The sequence below is a fragment of the Aptenodytes patagonicus genome, chromosome W (genome assembly GCF_965638725.1).
Source record: "Aptenodytes patagonicus chromosome W, bAptPat1.pri.cur, whole genome shotgun sequence".
Taxonomy (NCBI): Eukaryota; Metazoa; Chordata; class Aves; order Sphenisciformes; family Spheniscidae; genus Aptenodytes; species Aptenodytes patagonicus.
In genome coordinates, this window is record NC_134981.1 from 31077441 (window position 1) to 31104997 (window position 27557).

Here is a 27557-nt window from a genome sequence, read left to right on the forward strand (position 1 = left end):
TATTTGAGGACTGAATGTGGTCTGTAATGCCAAATAGTTGCAAGAGGAGAGATTTCACAACTTCAGGATTCAGGAAATATCAAAAGTGGCAGAAAGTTCAAGGATAATGATGTTGGAGAAAGGTTGGATCTTGCTAAGAGGAAATTGCTGGTGACCTTACCGAACTACCATGGTGTCTTGCAGGTGTGTTGCAGAGATTCAGACAATGGGAGCAATTAGAAGAGGGCATGTTTTGGCATGTAGCTGGGGGAAAAAAAATCACAAATTTGGAATAAAATAATTTTTATTAAATTAAAAATTTTAAGTGCTCCTTCTTGTCACTCACTTAAATGTAGCATCGATGTGACAAAATTAAGAAGGGGGAGAAAAATATTAGATATGCTGTAAACACTGGGTTTTTTTCTGTTTATTTGGAGAAAATAGGTTCAGTTTTAGCCAGCTTAACGTCCTTTTTCTTAGATTTGGCAGTGTGTTATTCAGCTATTATTACCTGTCACCCAGCAAAGATGTTAAAGAAATAAATAACAAGTAAAAAGTTACTCTGAAATATTCATTCAGCAAGTATGTTCTCTGCCATTTCCCCATTCTGAAGACATAATCCATTGCTGAAAAACTTAGATTTATGAAAACTGATTAAAAATGCTGCTTAGAAAGTTAAAGGGAAAGAAAATTATTTATATAAACTCCCATTTCTCTTCATTACCTGTATTTCTATGTCACCATGTTACCTTATCAAATAATCCCTTTCCTCCCCTGTAAGCTTGATTTGCATTTAGGAAAAGCTGAGGTAGCTGTTGGGAGAGGCTTGGACATTGCTGAATGTACCTATACAAGACCAATGTATTTTCCATCTTGTCCGTAAATGCTGAATAAACTTACCTGTTTCATTTCATTGTCATCCCTAGGTGAATGAAACAGCCTACAGGAGACAGGATAGTCACAAAAATAATTACAAAGATCACAAAGTAATTAACCTTTTTTCCCCTCTGAAGTTTAAGACTAGTGTTATAAAGAATATTCTTTTCTTTATTCTTTTATTGATGTGTTTGTTTTAGAGAATTGTCAGGTGGAATTTCAATTCTTGTGGTTGATGTGCTTGGTGTAAGATTTAGCTTAGGGACAGATACTTCTTACTAATGTGCTTGCTGCCCTTTTTTCAAGTGTCTGGTGTGGTAGGTAGTAACTAAAGAGTTTTGTTTCATTTTAATGTCTTTATGTCAGCAGATGTGCGTTTCTTTCTGCTAGTGAATTGAGCCAAGATATTCTGGGTGTAGCTAGGGCCCCAAGTGATTAAAAACTCAAGTCACTCATCTCAAAGAAAAGTGATGTGAAAAACAGATATAAATCTGTCCAATTGCCTGAATCAAGTCATAGTTTGCACTGTGTAAAGCCAATGCATGTGCCTACACTTAATATTAAGAAGAAGAAAAAAAAGACATCTGGCCCATAGCAGATGAAATATAAAAGTCATAGACAGGCAGGAGGAGTTGGGCTACTGCTAGATGAGCAAGGATCAGCTGAAATGCTCCTGACACTGAATGGTGGCCCTGCCACTCCGGCCGTTTGGAGCAGACTTCTTAATTCCCTGTGTTGAGATTTCTGTTGTTCCTGGGCTGGTTGGAGAGTTTCGACATGAGGCAGTTTTCACTGGCTGCAGGCATTGTTGTTGGAAGGGCTGGCAGCTGTCTGCCAGCCTGTCGGCACTGCCTTCCTGTGTGCAGGCTCCGCTGGGCCACACACAGCCCTCTTCTTTCTCCCTAGCCTTTCTCCTGAAACCTTTTCCAGCTGTATCCCAATATGCTAAACTGCTCAAATTAGCTCCAGATTGCTCTGTTTATTGTGTGCCAGATAAGTGACAGAACGCAATCGGAGCAGTCCCCCCTCAAGTAAACACTGAGGAAGAGAGGATACAGGATATGATGATGTGGGTTCTGGGCACAACTGTGAGGCTTTAATGCCTGCAGATTAGATCATTTGTCTCTGCTATTTGCTTGTAATTCTAAGTTTTGGCAGCTTCATATCCCTGGAAGTGGGGTTTTTTTGGGGGGGTTTATTTTTAAAGAAAAAAAAAGGTGTTAGGTCAACGTAGTCTTTTCTTCCTCCTCCCCTCAAAAGAAGAAACTGGAGAAAAGTGAAATAATGATCCTCTAAGGCTGGCAGCCTTCCCTGCAGGCCATGCACACCTTAACGCTTCTGCTACATCTGAAGTCAGGGAAATCTTTTCTTGTACACGACTCTGATCAGCAATAGATGTAAAACTAGTTTTTGGCTGGCTCCTGTCCTCATGTGTTAGAATTGGATCCTCTTTTCTTACCTTACAGCTGCAGCTTAAAGTACAAAACCAGCAGGCCTGAGGTCAGGTATTTTCCATACATCTGGAAATATAGATATGTTAGTTTTGGCTGATTGCTGCTTATACAGGGTATCTGTAAGCACGGTAACAATGGCCTGACTTCCTGCTTTTTTTTCCCCCTCCAAAAGCTGCTATAAATGTGTCCTAATGTGTTGTTTGGATCACAGCACTAGGTTTGTTCTGAGAGAGTCACGCCGCTTCCAGAAGCAGAGGAAGAAACCCAAATATATTCAAAATAAACTTCCCAATGCTTTTACTGAATAAAACCACCTAGATGTTGCCAGCTATTGGACAGTCTTCGCACTTACAAATTTTAATGCTTGAAATTCAGTGCTTCTCAGCATACTTGCGGTCGTTTATCAGTCCTATCCAGTCCTCCTTTTATTGAGTGTCTGTCTACTATATGAGCATCTCTCTTCTGTTTGGTAGGGAGAGAGGGGGGATGCACTTGGAAACTAAATGTGAAGTTAAACATTCTTCTGAGTTACATTTACAACACTTATTTATTTTAAATTAAAATAAATTTAAAATTGGGAGTTGGGACTCGATGATCCTTATGGATCCCTTCCAACTCGAGATGACTTATTTTTCTCAATATGCCAACAATTTGGGGAGGGAAAGAAAGATATTGCCTGTGTCAGCTTATGATTTCCATGGTGTTTAGTAAATTCCTGGGTATATTTCAGCCTTCAGTCTGGGCTCTAAGCATTATTGAATATCACTCTGTAGAGGGACTTGACACTAGTGGAGACAATAAGTTTGGGAAGCTGTGACAGTGCAATCCAAAGCACAACAATGCTGATTGCTCTTCCTTAGGAAACACCTTCTGTTTTTTTTAAAAACAGCAAGACCATCGACTTAATATAACTTTCTGTCCAGAAGTGAATGGAAAGCTGGAGCTGAGATACAGCAGAGTAATTATTTATTTTTTTATTTTTTATAAGCAGCAGTATGACAGGGTTGGGATATTTTTGTACAAAAAAAATCTATACAAACCTATAGTTCTCTTGCACTTATATCCAGGCACAGCATTTTAAGACATTCCCTTGCTATATCTGTGTTCCTATTTGACAACCACATTATCTCTGGGGGAACAGCCAAAAATCCAAAGCCCCTGTCAGTATGCTGGAGAGAACTGTAGCTTAGAAAAATCCCTATTCAGTTGCAAAAGGCTATATAATACAGATCTAGTGACTGCATCTAATCACAACCCACAGGCACCTGTTCAGAGAGTAGGGTAAGACTATGTTGTAGATGTGTATTTTGTGCCTATTTCAAATAGTCTTTTTATGTTACATTTTTATTTCTATTTACTCTTATCATTAGAGGTTACAACTATTCTTTGGGGAAAAAAAAGTTTCTGTATTACAGTCATGCATTGCAAATACTTTCTATTTTCCATCACATAAGGCAGTGTGACAGGGTTGGATTTATACATATTAAAACACATGCTAGTGCTTATCAAGTTTAAAGATTTAGTGTTCTTATTTACTTGGTGGGACTCCATTTGTTACCCATGAGTCCTGCAGCTTCATCTTCTCCTCACTTTCATGTGGACCAAATAAAAGACCATCCCTTTCTTGCCTTAGATAATACGATCCTTCTAAGTCACGAATCACAGGCAATTCTCTTAAAAAGAGGGCTTTCAATTCAGGGATAGTTGATGTCACAACATACTGATGATGAACAGGTACAAGAGGGTGCTGCAAGCCAGTCATCTTGCCTATTTCACAGGCCCAGAAGCCTACAGAAGACAAAAAACAAGATAGAAATATTCAAACACTTATTTCAATGAATGGAAGATAACAGTAAAACATTTGCAGGAAGCACTCTGCTTTATGGAATGACAATTTTTTTTCCCATACTTTTAATTTTCAATTTTTTTTTCATATTATCCAACATAATTTTTCCCTCCATAATTCCATGTCCTTGTTCTTAATTATACTACCATATATTATTCTAGTATACAGATATTCAAAAACATAATTGGAAAAATATAAATTAAGCTTCTAAAAGTTCAGAAGAGAATTTAATTGACAGTCTCACAAACCCCATGGTTTATTTCAGTAAAGTAGGTCTGCAATGCAGTCCTCCCAAAGTCAGACACTTAAAAGCAGAATAAATTAGCTCACACCATAGCCTCTTACTATCAACCAAACGAGCTAGTATGCTTCCCAAGACAGTAGTCAAGTCCTAACACCCCAATAGAGCAAGGCAGTACTTTCAGCCAGCTAACCTCAAGAATTTGTTTCTCTCCTCTTTCACATGCATTGTGTAACTTGTATTAATTATGTCTCTCATGCAGCAATCAATTCATTATGATGTTCCTATTGGTGAGTAGTCAGTATGCTCTCCCTTAGTTATCCAATTAAAAGTTCTGATACAGACTGTGATCAGAAAAAGCAAGCAACAATTTCCCTGCCCCAAAGTCTGCTCGAGGTCCTTCATTTGTACTACTAGGCCTAAGTTAAAGAAGACCTAATTCTTCTCTGTTAAAGTCCCTCCAGACTAGCTGTTTCCAGCTGGTAAGATGCATTCACTTAGTGAGGTACCTGTGTCAAAGCAGAAGAATGGAAGCCACTTAACTCTGCCAGGCTCATTAGTTTGGGCTCTGCATTATGGCTCACATCTGCTGTAAGGCTGGAACATATAGACCCAGAAATCAGACAGATACAATTGACTGGGATGGCAGCTACTCTAAGAAGCTTGGAATATCTCTCAACCCCACTCTCCTGACTGTTTGGATCAAGGAGTGGAGGTCTCAGAAGTGGGAATGAAGGGAGAAAATCCAATGAAGCAGGAGTTCTAGGGGAGTCTGGGAGTGAGGGTTGGGGGAAGGCAAAACGGAAGAGGAAGAAGAGGTAGCAGGGCCTTTCAAATAAAAGGCTACGTGCTATATGACACCCAGGAAAAGAAGACAGGTCAGCCTGGTTCCTACGTAACCAGCTGACTCCAAACTGTTTATGAAAAACTGTCTCCAGCAAAACTTGCTACCTAACACAGCTGCCCCTTCTCCTGGGACTTACACTCACGATACCCAACTTAACATACAACCTTCCTTCCTTTTTACTGCTTACTTGTCTTACCCAGATGCTCCTACCTCTCTCTTCAATTCCACACTCTCCAAGATCTGATCAAAATTTAGCTCTCGGGGGCCTGAGGGCACTAACAGGCATTAATGATCCTGAGCAGCCTCACCTGGGACTTCCACCCACATCCCTGCCCATGGGCCCAGGAGCCCCATTTCAGGTCAGCCTAGGGCCTTCAGTACCTGTCTGAGCTGGATTGATTGTAGGTGTGCCTGTCTACAGCTCTGCCACAACTATGCCCATGCCTGGCCATGGACCTCATTGATCCAGACCCTGATCCGTGGACTACTTCCCAGCTTGACTTCAGCCAGGTCTTATCTCTATGGACCTGCCTGTTGATCATTGGGCAGTATCTGACCCTGGTTACCGACACCAGACCAGTTCCTGACCTGTGGATCAACTTCCTGGCTTGGCTTCATCACTATGGATCTGCCTGTGCCTCATCCCCACAAACTTGTCTGGAGATCTGGACTCTGGGCTGACCCTGGCTGCAGGTCCTGGGCCTGCCTTGCTCCCTCCCTCATGCCCTGTAGAACGGAGCCCTTGCTGGCTTGGCCTCTGCCCTGCCAGCCTTGTTACCACGCTTGGCTCCCTGTCCCGCGGGGAGCAGCCGGCCTGCGCTGCTTGCTGACATTAACTTGGGAATACATCCTCTCATCTCTGGCACGGCCTAAAGCAAGGGCAATTAGGAAAGTTGAGTTGGGCTGTGCTGGCCTTGTGCCATTACTCCCCGCCAGGAGGGCTGCCAATCTATTATTTAATATTACAAATCAGCCTCAGGATCTAACACCCACAGTTTTTAAAAATGCAAAGTTTCCAAGGAAAACGTTTTCTGTGGTGACTCACTTGACAATTGCTGACAGCCAGGTAAAGCAAGGGAAGAGGAAATCCAGGATCATGATAGAGATTTGGTCAATTAAAAGCCCCTGCCCAGTAAATAGTAAAAACCAGTATCTGTTGTTCTGCATTTATCATACGTAAGACTTTTGCTTCTTAACGGCATCCTCACCACTTGGAGGAGACTCACTGACAGAACACTGTCATATTTTCGGAAAGCATCGGAGGTGGAAAGCTGCTGTATGGAGTCCCATGTGACAAGTTGTAGAAACTGCTGAAGGAGAAGGTGAATCGAGCCAATTTGCAGAAGTAAAGGCCATCCAGCTGGCTTTAGACATTGCTGACCGAGAAAAGTGGCCAGTGCTCTATCTCTATACTGACTCATGGATGGTGGCAAATGCCCTGTGGGGGTGGTTGCAGCAATGGAAGCAGAGCAACTGGCAGCGCAGAGGCAAACCCATCTGGGCTGCCGCATTGTGGCAAGATATTGCTGCCCGGGTGGAGAACCTGGTTGTAAAAGTCCGTCACGTAGGTGCTCACGTACCCAAGAGTCGGGCCACTGAAGAACATCAAAACAACCAGCAGGTGGATCAGGCTGCTAAGATTGAAGTGGCTCAGGTGGATCTGGACTGGCAACATAAGGGTGAGTTATTTCTAGCTTGGTGGGCCCATGACACCTCAGGCCATCAAGGAAGAGATGCAACATATAGATGGGCTCGTGATCGAGGGGTGCACTTGACCATGGACACTATTGCGCAGGTTATCCATGAATGTGAAACATGTGCTGCAATCAAGCAAGCCAAGCAGTTAAAGCCCCTCTGGTATGGAGGACGATGGCTGAAATATCAATATGGGGAGGCCTGGCAGATCGATTATATCACACTCCCACAAACCCGCCAAGGCAAGCGCCACGTGCTTACAATGGTGGAGGCAACCACCGGATGGCTGGAAACATATCCCGTGCCCCATGCCACCACCCGGAACACTATCCTGGGCCTTGAAAAGCAAGTCCTATGGCGACATGGCACCCCAGAAAGAATTGAGTCAGACAACGGGACTCATTTCCGAAACAACCTCATAGACACCTGGGCCAAAGAGCATGGCATTGAGTGGGTATATCACATCCCCTATCATGCACCAGCCTCTGGTAAAATGGAACGATACAATGGACTGTTAAAGACTACACTGAGAGCAATGGGTGGCGGGACATTCAAACATTGGGATACGCATTTAGCAAAGGCCACCTGGTTAGTCAACACTCGGGGATCTGCCAATCGAGCTGGCCCTGCCCAGTCAAAACTTTTACATACTGTAGAAGGGGATAAAGTCCCTGTAGTGCACATAAAAAATATGCTGGGGAAGACAGTCTGGGTTATTCCTGCCTCGGGCAAAGGCAAACCCATCCGTGGGATTGCTTTTGCTCAAGGACCTGGGTGCACTTGGTGGGTGATGCAGAAGGATGGGGAAGTCCGATGTGTACCTCAAGGGGATTTGATTTTGGGTGAGAATAGCCAGTGATTTGAACTGTATTATGTTAATTGCTACATAATATTATATGCCATACTAATGATATTACAGTAAGAATCACCCAGGTTAATGAAGAATGAACTTTGATGAAACAGAGCAAAGCACAGTGATGATGGAACCAGAACTAACTTCAACATCAAACAATCCAACACCGCATACCATCTCCACCTTTCCTGCCCTGGAAGATTATTACGACAGATGGAGCCCAAAGTCATGGACTAAATGAACCCAACGAATATTTTAGAGGGATGACCCATAGACTAAGGGAACGATATCTGTGTGTATATATATCTCAAAAGGCAGGAAAAGGGGTGGTGATTAATTGGAATGTACTGGAAAGTTTGGGACTTGGGCATGACGTAGATGGTATAGAATAAGGGGTGGATACTGTCCTGGTTTCGGCAGGGATAGAGTTAATTTCCTTCCTACTAGCTGGTACAGTGCTGTGTTTTGGATTTAGGATGAGAATAATGTTGATAACACACTGATGTTTTAGTTGTTGCTAAGTAGTGCTTACACTAGTCAAGGACTTGTCAGCTTCCCGTGCTCTACTGACTGAGAAGGTTGGAGGTGCACAAGAAGCTGGGAGGGGGCACAGCCAGGACAGCTGACCCAAACTGGCCAAAGGGATATTCCATACCATGTGATGTCATGCTCAGCACATAAACTGGGGGAAAGCTGGCTGGGGGGGCTGCTGCTCGGGGACTGGCTGGGCATCGGTCGGCGGGTGGTGAGCAATTGCACTGTGCATCACTTATTTTGTATATTCTTTTTATTATTATTATTATTTTATTTTTTTTATTTCAATTATTAAACTGTCTTTATCTCAACCCATGAGTTTTCTCACTTTTACTCTTCTGATTCTCTCCTCCATCCCACTGGGGAGTCGGGGAGTGAGTGAGCAGCTGTGTGGTGCTCAGTTGCCAGCTGAGGTTAAAGCACAACAAGGAGACAAAGCAATAGGACCATGCTAGTTTGAACATCCCAAGGATATTCAAAATTCTCAAGAGCTGTTGTAACTAGCCTGAAGGACAAAGGGAAGGTGAAGGAGCGGGGGAAAGTGTCCCCCCCATCTCCCCCATAGAGTGGTTCCCTGAGGAGAAAAGGTAAAAGGTGTAATTATTAATAGTTTCTGAAAAGTGACTCCCGAGGTACAGAGATGACGGCAATGCCGAGTACAAATATGGAAGTAAAAATACAAAAATTAGTCTCACGACCAAAAATTTTATCCCATCATAAACCAGTAGTGTTACACCATGCAGCAAAATGATATCCTTGATCCAGCTCCCAGAGGTGATAGCACAACAGGGAACATATACAGCAAGTAAGGTGTTACATAACACAACTGTGAGAGCAAGCACGACAACTTTGAGAGTAAATTAATCAACATTGTGACCAGCGACTGTTAAACCAATATGATGAATGCTTATAACAATGCCTTAACACGCTCTGGTCAGATCTGTCGTTATCTCAACCCTTCGTGCCCCACGTTGGGTGCCAAAAGGACTGTTGTGGTTTAACCTGGCAGGCAGCTAAACACCACACAGCCGTTCGCTCACTCCCCCCCGCCACCCATTGGGATGGGGGAAAGAATCGGAAAAAAAAAAAGTAAAATTTGTGGGTTGAGATAAAGACAGTTTAATAGGACAGAAAAGGAAGGGAAAATAATAATAATAATAATGATAAAAGAATATACAAAATAAGTGATGCACAATGCAATTGCTCACCACCCGCTGACCAATGCCCAGCCAGTTCCCGAGCAGCGATCAGCCCTCCCCCGGCCAACTCCCCCCAGTTTATATACTGAGCATGATGTCACATGGTATGGAATATCCCTTTGGCCAGTTTGGGTCAGCTGTCCTGGCTGTGCCCCCTCCCAGCTTCTTGTGCACCTGCAGCCTTCTCAGTCGGTAGAGCATGGGAAGCTGACAAGTCCTTGACTAGTGGAAGCACTGCTTAGCAACAACTAAAACATCAGTGTGTTATCAACATTATTCTCATCCTAAATCCAAAACACAGCACTGTACCAGCTACTAGGAAGAAAATTAACTCTGTCCCTGCCAAAACCAGGACACAAACACAAAAATGGCAAAAGGAATATATTCTCTGAAACAAAATTCTAATTGGAAGCAGATGTCAAGTCCTATCACACATGGTAGAGATAAACGAAGGCATAAACTATATCTCTAGGACATTTGTAATGATAAAATTGTAGAGATTGCAAACATCTGATGCTGAGATATTTAGTGATGTTATTACTTAGCATATCTGTTGAACTATGTAATCTGACTATCTCTTGTTTTTGAAAAAGAGAAAATCTTCCATTGCTGCATGTATAAATGGTTGTATATAAAGTGTATACATGTCTGTAAATGTGTGCTTATACACACACACATACTGTATATATAAACTAAATTCACTATTTTTGCAGACTTTAATCAAACTTTCTATTATAAATAGGCTGCAAATCACTTCAGCAGGCTCAATACCAGCTAGTTAATGTCAGGGATTATTTATTAGGCATCTGCTTTCTTCCAAAATGGAAATCTCACATAGGGAACAGCTAAAGATTGGTTGAAACTAGTTTGTTCCAGTTCCACAGCAGATGTCAGTTGGGGGATGAGGGGGGAAGAGAGAATGTAGAGAGCCTTCCGATATATTCTCTGCTCGTATTGCAACATGAGCCTAAAATATGAGCTCTGAATTATACCAGTCATGATCTGTAGTGGAATGAGGCAAGGCTGAGAAGAAGAATGAATGTTAGCTGAGAGAACATTTATAAGAGATATGTGTTATACAGTATTGATTTCACATCCTTAGCCAGAATGTTAAGCAATATGTGCTTCAAATGTTCATTTTGGTTGAACAGTTAACTACACAAGAGAATTAACTAAATATATTGTTAGTTTAATAAGTTATTAAATAAATAAAAGACTATGAAAATTTCACAAGGGCACGTTCTGATTTTTACAAATAAACTTTGAAAAGCATTTACTAGAAAACTCTGCCTAATGTCAACTTGATACATAAGCCAAAGAAAGATAACTACACTACAGAAATATAAGGAAATTACTACATCTGTGATACTTCATCCATATGATGCAGAGCCAATAGTTAGGAATAATGAGTGCCTAGAAATTTGGGGCCTAAATAAGAGGTCTGATTGCCAAAAGAGCTGCCTTTCCATTCCATAATCTTGGATCATTCCCAGACTAATATATCCATCCAGTGTAACAAATGACACAAGACTCCCAGTAGTAAGAGAGCTTGTGATTTTGTAACTGAATGCTGTCTCATAATTCATGCCCGAAAGCCATGAACTGACAGTCCAAAGGCAATCTAAATATTGACACCTCTCATCTTCCAAGTGCTTGACTTCACGGTCTAAATATTTTTTTTTAATTTGGTTTCCCTGTTTGTGTGGTTGCTTGCTTTCTAAAAAGTATACTGAACTCCTCTAGTCCTCTTTCTCTCCAAAATGTCATTATGTGGCACTGTATGGACATCATGACAGTTCATGAGCATGCTTAGAACCTCAAGGTGAACTTTTCAGATCCCTGCCATTTTAGCTAGGTTGATAGCAATAGCAGGTGATCACCTATGTATGGGAGGTATATGATGAGAAAGCACACTTTTCAATGGGTTTCAAAGTTAGTCTTTATTGAAAGCCTGGAATGATCTAACACGGGGCAGTCTGCATTCCCAGACACTGAAAGAATGGCCACCCAGTAAAGCCCATCCTCTCAGAGTTCAGCCCTTTTATCCCATTCACTCCAAATTTCTCTCTATCCAAATCTTGTCTCTTCCCCATCCCTGCTTGTCCCATACCCGCTCTTCTTTTCCGCTCAGTCTCAAACTCTACTCTTCTTACCCCAGTCCTTACATCCTTCTTCAACTAGTTTGTCTCTCTCCGTGTGCAAGTCAGTCTCCCTCCTTTGTCAAATCCTGTCCCACATGCCTTCTCTTCCTTCCAATCTACTCACATCTACCTTTCCCTTGCTACCCTGCCAGTCTTTCATCCTCAGACAGCTCAGGCAGCCTAAATTTTCCAGTCCCAGATTCACGCACAACCAGTACTCAAGTATCCTTCCTAATCTTTTTTGTTCAAAAAGCTCCAGCTCCAGTTCCCTTAATGAAACATGTCAGATCCCTTTCTGCTATCCCTCTCCCTGGTGTCATCCCCACTGCTGCCATCCCCACAGTCCCTCCCCAGTTTGAGCTTCCTTATTCAGCAAGTCCTCTAGCACATTGTATTGGGTTTACGTGACAAGGTTTTGGTAGCAGGAGGGTTACAGTGGTGGCTTCTGTGAGAAGATGCCAGAAGCTTCCCCCATGTCTGACAGAGCCAGCTCCAGCCAGCTCCAAGACAGACCCACCACTGGCCAAAGCTGAGCCAATCAGCAACGGTGGTAGCACCTCTGTGATAACATATTTAAGAAGGGGAAAAAACTGCTGCGCAACAGCAGCTGGGAGAGAGGAGTGAGAATATGTGAGAGAAACAGCTATGCAGACAGTAAGGTCAGTGAAGGAGGGGGAGGAGGTGCTCCAGGTGCCGGAGCAGAGATTCCCCTGCAGCCTGTGGTAAAGACCATGGTGACGCAGGTTGCCCCGCTGCAGCCCACGGAGGTCCATGGTGGAGCAGATATGTGGGCTCTCCATGGGAGAGGAGCCCACACTGGAGCAGGTTTTCTGGCAGGACCTGTGGCCCCATGGGAGACCCACGCTTGAGCAGTCTGTTCCTGAAGGACCCATGCTGGAGCAGTTCATGAAGAACTGCAGCCTGTGGGAAGGACCCACATTGGAGAAGTTCGTGGAGGACTGTCTCTTGTGGGTGGGACCCCACGTTGGAGCAGGGGAAGAGTGTGACGAGGAAGGAGCGGCAGAAACAAGGCATAATGAACTGACCGCAACCCCCATTCCCCGTCCCCCTGCGCCGCTCAGGGGGAGGAGGTAGAGAAGTCGGGAGTGAAGTTGAGCCTGGGAAGAAGGGAGGGGTGGGGTGGCGAAGGTGTTTTTAGATTTGTTCTTATTTCTCATTATCCTATTCTGATTTTGACTGGCAATAAATTAAATTAATTTCCCTAAGTCGAGTCTCCCTGTCCTTATCTCGACCCACGAGCCTTTCATTATATCTTCTCTCCCCTGTCCAGTTGAGGAGGGGGAGTGATAGAGCAGCTTGGTGGGCTCCTGGCACACACAAAATTTTTCCACTTACTGCCAGTGCTCCCAACCACCTCCAGGCACCTTTCCCAAGCATTTCACTCTCCCAGTCTATTCCCCTTCCAGTCCAACTCACTCATAATTCCAACTGTCAGCCATGGTTATTCTACCCACCAACAAGAAGAGTCCCTGCCTCACTCAGCTTCTTCATTTTATCTGCTTTGCGCTAGAAATAGATGCTTTTTTTCTTTTCCACTACACAGATGTAAAAAGGATTATAAAGACATATCCTTGCTCCAGTTCACTTGTCCCATCTGAGCAAGAAGAGAAAGTCCTCTTGAGCCATCACAGCTTCCTATTGAAACCTGATTATTCACTGAGATGGGATGTATGAAAGACTTTCATGCCCCAAAAATGCAGTTATAATTCAGTTTGAGGCAGACAGATTATGCAAAAATTTCATCCAAATGGTAAATATTCAGTATGTTTTCAAACAATTGAAAATGGAAAGTCTTCTACTAGGAAGTATCAGGCATGCTTCACATGGGAGGTGCCAACAGTTTCACCAATAATATAGTTTTCTATAATTTGTATAAAGCAGTGTAAATATAAGTGAAGTTTAGTTTGAATACAGGTTTTTAGACCTATCAACTTGTTTAGGAAAACAAAAACAAATCCAAAGGACTCTTGCCCAAAAGCTCTTTGAAGCAGAAACATCAGTTTGGCTTCTTTAACACAATGAAGAATAAAAATTGCATATGTAAATACAAGCTCCTTTGAGTTAGGAAATTTTTATTACATGGAAAGATGTATTGTTAAGCCAAGTACATGTTTAAAATACGAATCAAAGGGCAACAAAAATCTTCTGTTTCAAGGATATGTGGATAGAGTTAAATCTTAGAGAAAGATAATACTGAAATAGGCAGGGTTATCTTACTTGCTGCAAATCCTCAGTCTCTGAAAAAACAGTGAAGACATTTCTGCTTCATTTGTACATCACATCTCCCTTCCTAAGTAGCTCTCATAAGATTTTAGAGGACAATATGCATAGACAGTTGCCTGTCTCTTCTACACAACTTACTGTAGACCAGTAAAGGTCTCTTCTGCTTCTAAAATCTAACAAGACAGTCTGACTAGTAACTGTTGGAGACAAACCAGAAAGAAATATTATTAATGCCCAGTCAAGGACAATTAACTTAAGAGCTAAATTTTCACAATACTGTAAAGTAATATGCGCAAAGTACATTTTACCACAAACCAAATGAATATTCAAAAACATATATTACTTATTCTTGTAATCCACACAATTCAGTACAGATGCTCCGTGTCAGCTAGTTTGTAAATCTGAAGAGTATACAAATGCTTATGTTAAATCCTACCTGCAGTATTCACAATTCTCTTTGCTTGAATTACTCCAAGTGGAGTTTCAACTTCCCATGTCCCATGTGATCAGGAGTTCAGATTAGTCACTTGGACGGGGTAATTTAATTGGGCACCATATTTTCTGGCTCCTGCAGCCAAGGCCATAGTGAGAAAATAGGGATCAATATGACCATCTCCAGGGTTATGCAGGCCAGCTAAAACCTAAGAGGTAAAATCACACAAAATGAAATAAATTAAAATTTATCACAATTAACTAATTTTGTTTTAAAAATGCTTTATTTCTTGAATGCAGTAAACCTTAAGGAGACAAATCAAATTTTAAAAACATATAATAATATAAAGGCTACAGCTAGCCAACTTAACAATGGTCTAAGGAAGTAAAATTCCTCAGTTCTCCCATGCGATGAAAGGTTGCAATGCTTTAATATTATAATATTATATATATTATAATTAATATTATGCATACTGGCATAAAGTATGCACTAAATCGCATGTGAGTGATTTTAGTTTATAATGCATCTTTTTTTCACTGAAAAACAAGAATTTCTTGTACAATTTGTATAAAAGATCAGACCTTAGGTCTACATATCTGATAGACCAATATTTAATTGCAATGGAAGTTATTTTTCATAGAATTAGGTTCTTTACCATATCCATGTTCAATAAGGGAAATAGTTCTTGTACTTTCTCAGGTGTGATTAGGTACTGCTCTGTTGAGTGCCAATCAGCACAAGTCATTTGGTATTTGAATTCATCCACCCTAGTAGGGGTTAAAGCAATTCTGATGCTGCCAGGCTGATAAAACCCCACAGCCTAAAACAAAGAGCAAAAGTCAATTACTGCAAGAACCTTTAATTATCTCCATAAATGCATGTTCCTATGCTATGGGAAGTCTACAGGAATTTTGCCACTAACATCACTGAAAAGAGACTCAAATAAGTTAGGTGCCCTTGAAGGAACAGGACTTAGATGTAAACTCCCAGAGAAAAATTAAAAAAAATAATATGTTATCAAATTAACTTCCTAACTTAATACATACTATCTTCAAAATAGTTGTAAAAAGCTTTTATTGAATGTCATGATACTATTATTTTTATTAAGATGTGATTAATACTTGAATTTATGGACTTGCACACTTTCAAAAATATAATCAGATACATCTGAAAATAAATATATAATAGTTTATATTAAAATCTATCACCTGCATAATTTTCTATTGAGATGCTGCAGAATAAATTTAACTGACTAAGAACCTTTATTGACACAATGAATAAGCCCCCTCCTTTTTTGTCTTTTTAATAAACTAGAAATCCTTATATAGCTGGACACTGAATGCTCACTTTCTGGTATACATTATTTACTTCATCTTTTCTGTGTTACCTCACAGGACATTAATATGGCTGAATAAGTCTTTTAGTAGAACTCACAAGGATAATCTGCTGTAGTATCTTATCTAGCTGAGCAATAGAATGAAGAAAAAGCATTTTATGACAATTATCAAGTTTGTAGACTAGTACAGTCAGGATCATGCAATTTCTGCTGCAGCATGCATGAGTTTAGTAAATGAAATCTATATGGCTGAATTATGCCAGATAAAAAAGATGACTCCTGTGTTTCTCTGCATACTCATTCCTTAAGTCATTAAATAAAAACACACCTCTGAAAGGGATGGGAAGAATTGCAGCAATCTTCTCAAGTACAGACAGCATCATATCATATGAATTTTTAAGCAGATATGTTTAAAGCAGGTATGTATCATAATCAATCCATTCATTCCAGATCCTGGATGCTATTTTAATTCCTATAGCAAGCAAAAGTTGCAGACTCTCAGTCTGCTGAGCTTCTGAGATGTGTGATGAAAACCATTTTCTTAAACTTCAGAGGGATCCGGGAAACCATCTAAAATATTTAGTGACTAAGCACCAGACTATAGCATAGATATGCAGGCAGGAGAATATATTTCAATAAAAGAGGAGCCTTATGATAGTCACGAACACACACACATACAATTTGTCAACTCCAAACTTTTTGGTAAGACTATTAGTAAGATTAATATTGATCTGAATTAATAACTAAAAGGTTAAGGAGATTACCTGTCCAGTCTCTTCTTCCAGCTTTTCATAGAGGTTGATGCTGTAAGAATGGATTTTCTTCAGGTTTATTCCAGGATGAAAATAAGTAGTTAAACCAGCCTCAAATAAGAAATAGGAACAACAACACAGAGATATGATTAGAAATGCAGTGTTTTCTTTCCCTCCTTCCAACTGTCATTCAAAAAAGAACTGTCAAGATACCGTAAAGAAAAGCAAAACATGGATAGAGCCAACTACTACAAAAATAAAAATAAAATCCTTTCCCTACTTAATGGCATTCTTGTTCTGCGCACACATGTTTTTCCACCTGTCTTTTCTCATCAAATTTGCCAGCTTGTGATACTGTTGCAGTTGTTCTCTCCTATGGTTTCCTTTCTTCCTTAAATTATTCAGTAGTCTTTTTCAAATCTTCTGGAAGAGACACGCAAGGCAGTTCCTGATCAACTGAATCAGCTGATCAACTCTAAATGTCCTGTAGTAGGACTGTTTGCTTTTTGCAAATGGAAGTGGGAGAGAAACAAAACCTTCAAAAAGACCAAATCTTAACAAAATTTATTACTTTCCTGGGGTGTGAACAACAGGGCGGTGGAAGACAATATTCTTCTATTCTCAACAGTTGTTTCACATGGCAGTTAAAGAGCAATTGCTGTATTTCAGAAGCAGCTTAAGAAATTACTATATGTATTTTGCACATTATTTTACTAGGTTGTTGTGGTTTAATTTCAGTCGGCAACTAAGTACCACGCAGCCGCTCGCTCACTCCCCCCACCCCCGGTGGGATGGGGGAGAGAATTGGAAGAGCACAAGTTAGAAAAAACTCGTGGGTTGAGATAAAAACAGTTTAATAATTGAAATAAAATGATAATAATAATATGATAATAATAATAATACACAAAACAAGTGATGCACAGTACAATTGCTCACCACCCGCCGACCGATGCCCAGCCAGTCCCCGAGCAGCGGCCCCCCCGGCCAGCCTTCCCCAGTTTATGTACTGAGCATGACGTCACATGGTATGGAATGTCCCTTTGGCCAGTTTGGCTGTGCCCCCTCCCAGCTTCTTGTGCACCTCCAGCCTTCTCAGTCGGTAGAACATGGGAAGCTGAAAAGTCCTTGGCTAGTGTAAGCATTACCTAGCAACAACTAAAACATCGGTGCGTTATCAACTTTGTTCTCATCCTAAATCCAAAACATTATACCAGCTACTAGAAAGGAAATTAACTCTATCCCTGCCGAAACCAGGACAATATCCACCCCTTATTCTATACCATCTGCGTCATGCTCAAGTCTCATATTTTCCAGTACATTTTCATTAATCACCACTCCCTTTTTTATATATATATATATATACACACACACACAGAGATATCATTCCCTTCGTCTGTGGGCCATCCCTCTAAAATGTTCGGTGAGTTCATTTAGTCCATGACTTCGGGCTCCATCTGTCATCTGTCTTTCAGGGTAGGAAAAATGGAGATGGTATGTGGTGTTGGATTGTTCCATGTTGAAGTCAGTTCTGGTACCATCATCACTGTGCTTTGCTTGGTTTCACTGAAGTTATTCTTCATTAGTCTGGGTGATTCTTATTGTAATAACATTAGTATGGCATATAATATTATTAGTATTATTAGTATATCTGTGTATTATTAGTATAACTATTGTAACTATAATTAGTACTTAACATCACATAATTCAGATCATTGGCTATTCTCACCCAAAATCAAATCCCCTTGAGGTACACATCGGACTTCCCCATCCTTCTGCATCACCCACCAAGTGCACCCAGGTCCTTGAGCAAAAGCAATCCCATGGATGGGTCTGCCTCTGCCCGAGGCAGGAATAACCCAGACTGTCTTCCCCAGCATATTTTTTATGTGCACTACAGGGACTTTATTCCCATCTACAGTACGTAAAAGTTCTGACTGGGCAGGGCCTGCTCGATTGGCAGATCCCCGAGTGTTGACCAACCAGGTGGCCTTTGCTAAATGTGTCCCCCAATGTTTGAATGTCCCGCCACCCATTGCTCTCAGTGTAGTCTTTAACAGTCCATTGTATCGTTCAATTTTCCCAGAGGCTGGTGCATGATAGGGGATGTGATACACCCACTCAATGCCGTGCTCTTTGGCCCAGGTGTCTATGAGGTTGTTTCGGAAATGAGTCCCGTTGTCTGACTCAATTCTTTCTGGGGTGCCATGTCGCCATAGGACTTGCTTTTCAAGGCCCAGGATAGTGTTCCGGGCGGTGGCATGGGGCACGGGATATGTTTCCAGCCATCCGGTGGTTGCCTCCACCATTGTAAGCACGTGGCGCTTGCCTTGGCGGGTTTGTGGGAGTGTGATATAATCGATCTGCCAGGCCTCCCCATATTGATATTTCAGCCATCGTCCTCCATACCAAAAAGGCTTTAACCGCTTGGCTTGCTTGATTGCAGCGCATGTTTCACATTCATGGATAACCTGGGCTATAGTGTCCATGGTCAAGTCCACCCCTCGATCACGAGCCCATCTATATGTTGCATCTCTTCCTTGATGGCCTGAGGTGTCATGGGCCCACCAAGCTAGAAATAACTCACCCTTATGTTGCCAGTCCAGATCCACCTGAGCCACTTCAATCTTAGCAGCCTGATCCACCTGCTGGTTGTTTTGATGTTCTTCAGTGGCCCGACTCTTGGGTACGTGAGCACCTACGTGACGGACTTTTACAACCAGGTTCTCCACCCGGGCAGCAATATCTTGCCACAATGCGGCAGCCCAGATGGGTTTGCCTCTGCGCTGCCAGTTGCTCTGCTTCCATTGCTGCAACCACCCCCACAGGGCATTTGCCACCATCCACGAGTCAGTATAGAGATAGAGCACTGGCCACTTTTCTCGGTCAGCAATGTCTAAAGCCAGCTGGATGGCCTTTACTTCTGCAAATTGGCTCGATTCACCTTCTCCTTCAGCAGTTTCTACAACTTGTCACATGGGACTCCATACAGCAGCCTTCCACCTCCGATGCTTTCCCACAAGACGACAGGACCCATCAGTGAACAGGGCATATTGCTTCTCATTTTCTGGTAGTTCATTATACATTGGGGCGTCTTCAGCACGCGTCACCTCCTCCTCTGGCAATATTCCAAAATCTTTGCCTTCTGGCCAATCCATGATCACTTCCAGGATTCCTGGGCGACTTGTGTTTCCTATTCGAGCCCGTTGTGTGATCAGTGCGACCCACTTCCTCCACGTAGCATCAGTTGCATGATGTGTACAGGGGACCCTCCCTCTGAACATCCAGCCCAGCACCGGCAGTCGGGGTGCCAGGAGGAGCTGTGCTTCAGTGCTGATCACTTCTGAAGCAGCTCGAACCCCTTCATATGCTGCTAATATCTCTTTTTCAGTTGGAGTATAGCGGGCCTCGGATCCTCTGTATCCCCGACTCCAAAACCCTAGGGGTCCACCTCGAGTCTCCCCTGGTGCTTTCTGCCAGAGGCTCCAGGTAGGGCCATTCTCCCCGGCTGCGGTATAGAGCACATTTTTTACCTCTTGCCCTGCCCGGAGTGGCCCCAGGGCTACTGCATGAACTATCTCCTCTTTAATTTGTTCAAAAGCTTGTCGTTGCTCAGGGCCCCATTTGAAATCGTTCTTCTTTCGAGTCACTTGATAGAGAGGGTTTACAATCAGACTGTAATTTGGAATGTGCATTCTCCAAAAACCCACGACGGCTAAGAAAGCTTGTGTTTCCTTTTTGCTAGTTGGTGGAGACATGGCTGTTATTTTGTTGATCACATCCATTGGGATCTGACGACGTCCATCTTGCCATTTTATTCCTAAAAATTGGATCTCCTGTGCAGGTCCCTTGACCTTACTTTGTTTTATGGCAAAACCGGCCTTCAGCAGGATTTGGACTATTTCCTTCCCTTTTTCAAAAACTTCTCCTGCTCTGTTGCCCCACACGATGATATCATCAATGTATTGCAGGTCTTCTGGAGCTCCACCCTGTTCTAGTGCAGTCTGGATCAGTCCATGGCAAATGGTGGGGCTGTGTTTCCACCCCTGGGGCAGTTGGTTCCAGGTGTACTGAACGCCCCTCCAAGTGAAAGCAAACTGTGGCCTGCACTCCGCTGCCAAAGGGATTGAGAAAAACGCATTAGCGATATCAGTTGTGGCATACCACTTGGCTGCCTTTGATTCCAATTCGTATTGAAGTTCTAGCATGTCTGGCATGGCAGCACTCAGCGGTGGCGTGACTTCATTTAGGCCACGATAGTCTACTGTTAGTCTCCACTCTCCATTAGACTGGCCATATGGGACTGTTAAAGGGTGAGCGAGTCTTGCTGATCACTCCTTGGCTCTCCAGTTGACGAATCAGCTCATGAATGGGAATCAAGGAGTCTCGGTTGGTGCGATATTGCCGCCGGTGCACTGTGGTGGTAGCGATTGGCACCTGTTGGTCTTCGACCTTCAGCAATCCCACAACAGAGGGGTCCTCCGAGAGACCAGGCAAGGTGGACAGCTGTTTAATTTCCTCCATCTCCAAGGCAGCTATACCAAAAGCCCACCGGTACCCTTTTGGGTCCTTGAAATACCCTCTCCTGAGGTAGTCTATGCCAAGGATGCACGGAGCATCTGGGCCAGTCACAATGGGGTGCTTCTGCCACCCGTTCCCAGTTAAACTCACTTCGGCTTCCAATACAGTTAGCTGTTGGGATCCCCCCGTCACCCCAGAAATACAGATGGGTTCTGCCCCTATATATCTTGATGGCATTAGGGTACACTGTGCACCGGTGTCTACCAGAGCCTTATACTTCTGTGGGTCTGACGTGCCAGGCCACCGAATCCACACAGTCCAGTAAACCCGGTTGTCCCTTTCCTCCCCCTGGCTGGAGGCAGGGCCCCTCTAATCCTCATCACAGTACTCATTTCTCATTTCTTGTACGTACGAGTCAGAAGTTTCTTCATTAAGATCAAGAGTAAGATCAGCCCTTCTACTCTCTCTGGGGAACTGCCCGCTGGAAACTGGAGCAGCAATTTTCCTGGGAGAACCTCTTTCTGTGATTGTTTTCCCTTGCAATTCGCGTACCCGTGCCCCTAGGGCTGCGGTAGGTTTCCCATCCCACTTCCTCATGTCCTCTCCGTGGTCACGCAAATAAAACCATAGGGTGCCCCGTGGTGTGTACCCTTTATATTCTCTCTCTTGAGCAAAAGAACGCTTACCTCTAATAGCCGAGATACTGGTCCGTACAGGTGAGGAGTAGGACCTATCCTCTCTGAGTTGCTGGATCTCCCGGGACAGTTTTTCGGACAGTTTCTCCACAGCCGAGACGAGGGAGGAAGAAAGACTTTCCTCGTATTGCCGGAGTTGACTAGCCAATTCATCCACTGTTTGTTCCTCTCCATCTTTCCAGGTTATCACTGCCAATGAATTGGCGTATGACGATGGTGAGCTCCTTATAAACTTCCGCCACATGGGTCGTGTGCACTTGACTTCGTCTGGATCTTTGGATAGTTGTTCATTGTTCAGGTCATCATAAATCACCTCCAGCACAGCTAATTCTCTCAGAAACTGGATACCCTTCTCCATGGTGGCCCATTTGCTTGGGCGACATATGACATCTTCCTTAAAGGGATACCTTTCCTTCATGCTTGACAAGAGTCGCCTCCAAAGGCTGAGGACTCGTGTCCCTTTTCCAATTGCTTTATCAATGCCCCCTTCCCTAGAAAGGGATCCCAGCTGCTTGGCTTCCCTACCCTCTAATTCCAGGCTACTGGCCCCATTATCCCAGCATCGGAGCAGCCAGGTGACAATATGCTCACCTGGACGACGGCTGAAATCTTTTCGCATATCTCGCAGCTCACTCAGGGATAGAGATCGGGTGGTCACTGCCTCGTTTATGAGTTCTTCCTCTTCCTCCTCCCCGATCAGTGGCCGGCTCTCCTCCTCCTGTTCTCGTGATGGCCCTTCTCCAGGGTAGTCGTACAGTTCTTCCTCCGGTTCCCTTTTAGAAGAAGCTTCTTCCTCCCTTACTAAACGAGCCGACTTCCGCTTCCAAGATTTCTTCTTGTGTACAGGGGCGACTGATACCGGCACAGGCTGGTTCTTTGGTTCAGCCACAGGGCGTGTTGCTGGGGTTGGAGTGGCCGCAGTGCAAGTGCATGTCACCGGAGTCTGAGTGGCCGCAGGGCCTGTTGCCGGGGTTGGAGTGGCCGCAGTGCATGTCGCCGGGGTCGGAGTGGACACAGGGCCTGTCGCCGGGGTTGGAGTGGCCGTAGTGCATGTCGCCGGGGTCTGAGTGGCCTCAGTGCATGTCGCCGGGGTCTGAGTGGCCGCAGTGCATGTCGCCGGGGTCTGAGTGGCTGCAGTGCATGTCGCCGGGGTCTGAGTGGCCGCAGAGCCTGTCGCCGGGGTTGGAGTGGCCGCAGGGCGCGTTGCCTGGGTTTGAGTGGCCGCAGTGCGTGTCGTTTTACTGTCAGAGCCAGAGACCTTCTCTTCCCTTTGAGGGCACTGAATAGTGTTGAACAGGGCTCAGTAGGCATGGGCCAGGCCCCAGCACGTTGCAATGATCTGCATCTCTCTGGAGTTGCCAGGGTGACAGCATACTTTTTCTAAATATTCTACTAACTTTTCAGGATTCTGCACTTGCTCAGGGGTGAAGTTCCAAAACACTGGGGGTGCCCATTCGCCTAGGTACTTGCCCATCTTGTCCCACACACCCTGCCACTCATAATTATTCAGCCTTGGGGCAGATCTCTGGATGATATTCTTAAATTGCTTACCAACTTTAGACAAAACCGAAACAGTATTCCCAAGAAGTATTAATAGAAGTATCTTAACTGCCCAAGGATGTTCAAAATACTGAAAAATTACTGTAATGAAGGAGGAAACAGCATAGAAGAAGGTAGTGACCCTGCCATTCTGTATTTCCTCCGTAAAAAAAGCTCTCAGAAAAGTTACTGCAATTGCTAGTTGTCTCCACGAAATGGTCTCCATGGTACAGTAACGGCTTCATTGCGAAGTTTACATACCACACTAACGTCAAGGTCAATGTTCTAAAAACAAACCTCACAAGCGAGACATTACTATTCACTGCAGACCACAGCAAACTGCAAAACCCAACACCAATCTTTAACATGTACAGCAAAAAAAAGAGCGCGATGCAGATTATACAAATCAATATCGAGAACAGAGAAACCAACATTGTGACCCACAACTACTAACAGATATAAGTTCCTTAATACACCCCGGTTAACCTGTTATTATCTCAAAACCTTCGAGCCCCACGTTGGGCGCCAAAAAGGACTGTCGTGGTTTAATCTCAGTCGGCAACTAAGTACCACGCAGCCGCTCGCTCACTCCCCCCCCACCCAGTGGGATGGGGGAGAGAATTGGAAGAGCACAAGTTAGAAAAAACTTGTGGGTTGAGATAAAAAGAGTTTAATAATTGAAATAAAATGATAATAATAATATGATAATAATAATAATACACAAAACAAGTGATGCACAGTACAATTGCTCACCACCCGCCGACCGATGCCCAGCCAGTCCCCGAGCAGCGGCCCCCCCGGCCAGCTTTCCCCAGTTTATGTACTGAGCATGACGTCACATGGTATGGAATGTTTCTTTGGCCAGTTTGGCTGTGCCCCCTCCCAGCTTCTTGTGCACCTGCAGCCTTCTCAGTCGGTAGAGCATGGGAAGCTGAAAAGTCCTTGGCTAGTGTAAGCATTACCTAGCAACAACTAAAACATCGGTGCGTTATCAACTTTGTTCTCATCCTAAATCCAAAACACTGTACCAGCTACTAGAAAGGAAATTAACTCTATCCCTGCCGAAACCAGGACAGTGAGATGTCAAATTCAGGAGATAAAAAGACATATGCTTAACTTCAGTAACACTTTAACTCTGCTTATTTAAGTGCTAAATGTCTGCAGTTACGAATGTCATTAGATTGATGCAGCTATCTCTAGTGTAGGTAGGTGAATAGTTTCCTTAAAGATAGAAGAGGCTGAAGTGAGACTAACTGGGAATGGGTGGCAGAAGCACCCCATTGTGACTGGCCCAGATGCTCCGTGCATCCTTGGCATAGACTACCTCAGGAGAGGGTATTTCAAGGACCCAAAAGGGTACCGGTGGGCTTTTGGTATAGCTGCCTTGGAGATGGAGGAAATTAAACAGCTGTCCACCTTGCCTGGTCTCTCGGAGGACCCCTCCGTTGTGGGGTTGCTGAAGGTCGAAGACCAACAGGTGCCAATCGCTACCACCACAGTGCACCGGCGGCAATATCGCACCAACCGAGACTCCTTGATTCCCATTCATGAGCTGATTCGTCGACTGGAGAGCCAAGGAGTGATCAGCAAGACTCGCTCACCCTTTAACAGTCCCATATGGCCAGTGCGGAAGTCTAATGGAGAGTGGAGACTAACAGTAGACTATCGTGGCCTGAATGAAGTCACGCCACTGCTGAGTGCTGCTGTGCCAGACATGCGAGAACTTCAATACGAATTGGAGTCAAAGGCAGCCAAGTGGTATGCCACAATTGATACTGCTAATGCGTTCTTCTCAATCCCTTTGGCAGCGGAGTGCAGGCCACAGTTTGCTTTCACTTGGAGGGGCGTTCAGTACACCTGGAACCGACTGCCCCAGGGGTGGAAACACAGCCCCACCATTTGCCATGGACTGATCCAGACTGCACTAGAACAGGGTGGAGCTCCAGAACACCTGCAATACATTGATGATATCATCGTGTGGGGCAACACAGCAGGAGAAGTTTTTGAAAAAGGGAAGGAAATAGTCCAAATCCTGCTGAAGGCCGGTTTTGCCATAAAACAAAGTAAGGTCAAGGGACCTGCACAGGAGATTCAGTTTTTAGGAATAAAATGGCAAGATGGACGTCGTCAGATCCCAATGGATGTGATCAACAAAATAACAGCCATGTCTCCACCAACTAGCAAAAAGGAAACACAAGCTTTCTTAGGCGTCGTGGGTTTTTGGAGAATGCACATTCCAAATTACAGTCTGATTGTAAACCCTCTCTATCAAGTGACCCGGAAGAAGAACAATTTCAAATGGGGCCCTGAGCAACGACAAGCTTTTGAACAAATTAAATGGGAGATAGTTCATGCAGTAGCCCTGGGGCCAGTCCGGGCAGGACAAGATGTAAAAAATGTGCTCTACACCGCAGCCGGGGAGAATGGCCCTACCTGGAGCCTCTGGCAGAAAGCACCAGGGGAGACTCGAGGTGGACCCCTAGGGTTTTGGAGTTGGGGATACAGAGGATCCGAGGCCCGCTATACTCCAACTGAAAAAGAGATATTGGCAGCATATGAAGGGGTTCGAGCTGCTACAGAAGTGATCGGCACTGAAGCACAGCTCCTCCTGGCACCCCGACTGCCGGTGCTGGGCTGGATGTTCAGAGGGAGGGTCCCCTGTACACATCATGCAACTGATGCTACGTGGAGTAAGTGGGTCGGCACTGATCACACAACGGGCTCGAATAGGAAACCCCAGGCGCCCAGGAATCCTGGAAGTGATCATGGATTGGCCAGAGGGCAAAGATTTTGGAATATTGCCAGAGGAGGAGGTAACGCGTGCTGAAGAGGCCCCAATGTATAATGAACTACCAGAAAATGAGAAGCAATATGCCCTGTTCACTGATGGGTCCTGTCGTCTTGTGGGAAAACATCGGAGGTGGAAAGCTGCTGTATGGAGTCCTATGCGACAAGTTGTAGAAACTGCTGAAGGAGAAGGTGAATCGAGCCAATTTGCAGAAGTAAAGGCCATCCAGCTGGCTTTAGACATTGCTGACCGAGAAAATTGGCCAGTGCTCTATCTCTATACTGACTCATGGATGGTGGCAAATGCCCTGTGGGGGTGGTTGCAGCAATGGAAGCAGAGCAACTGGCAGCGCAGAGGCAAACCCATCTGGGCTGCCACATTGTGGCAAGATATTGCTGCCCGGGTGGAGAACCTGGTTGTAAAAGTCCGTCACGTAGGTGCTCACGTACCCAAGAGTCGGGCCACTGAAGAACATCAAAATAATCAGCAGGTGGATCAGGCTGCTAAGATTGAAGTGGCTCAGGTGGATCTGGACTGGCAACATAAGGGTGAGTTATTTCTAGCTCGGTGGGCCCATGACACCTCAGGTCACCAAGGAAGAGATGCAACATATAGATGGGCTCGTGATCGAGGGGTGCACTTGACCATGGACGCTATTGTGCAGGTTATCCATGAATGTGAAACATGCGCTGCAATCAAGCAAGCCAAGCGGTTAAAGCCCCTCTGGTATGGAGGACGATGGCTGAAATATAAATATGGGGAGGCCTGGAAGACTGATTATATCACACTCCCACAAACCCGCCAAGGCAAGCGCCACGTGCTTACAATGGTGGAGGCAACCACCGGATGGCTGGAAACATATCCCGTGCCCCATGCCACTGCCCGGAACACTATCCTGGGCCTTGAGAAGCAAGTCCTATGGCGACATGGCACCCCAGAAAGAATTGAGTCAGACAACGGGACTCATTTCCGAAACAACCTCATAGACACCTGGGCCAAAGAGCATGGCATTGAGTGGGTGTATCACATCCCCTATCATGCACCAGCCTCTGGGAAAATTGAACAATACAATGGACTGTTAAAGACTACACTGAGAGCAATGGGTGGCGGGACATTCAAACATTGGGGGACACATTTAGCAAAGGCCACCTGGTTAGTCAACACGAGGGGATCTGCCAATCGAGCAGGTCCTGCCCAGTCAGAACTTTTACGTACTGTAGATGGGAATAAAGTCCCTGTAGTGCACATAAAAAATATGCTGGGGAAGACAGTCTGGGTTATTCCTGCCTCGGGCAGAGGCAAACCCATCCGTGGGATTGCTTTTGCTCAAGGACCTGGGTGCACTTGGTGGATAATGCGGAAGGATGGGGAAGTCCGATGTGTACCTCAAGGGGATTTGATTTTGGGTGAGAATAGCCAATGATCTGAATTATGTGATGTTAAGTACTAATTATAGTTATAATAGTTATACTAATAATACACAGATATACTAATAATACTAATAATATTATATGCCATACTAATGTTATTACAATAAGAATCACCCAGACTAATGAAGAATAACTTCAGTGAAACCAAGCAAAGCAC

The 27557-nt window shown here is 44.1% G+C and overlaps 1 pseudogene; it reads right to left on the reverse strand.

The window, feature by feature from the left end:
- LOC143172228 (dimethylglycine dehydrogenase, mitochondrial-like) overlaps positions 1-27557 on the reverse strand; it is a 62257-nt pseudogene that overhangs the window by 17459 nt on the left and 17241 nt on the right.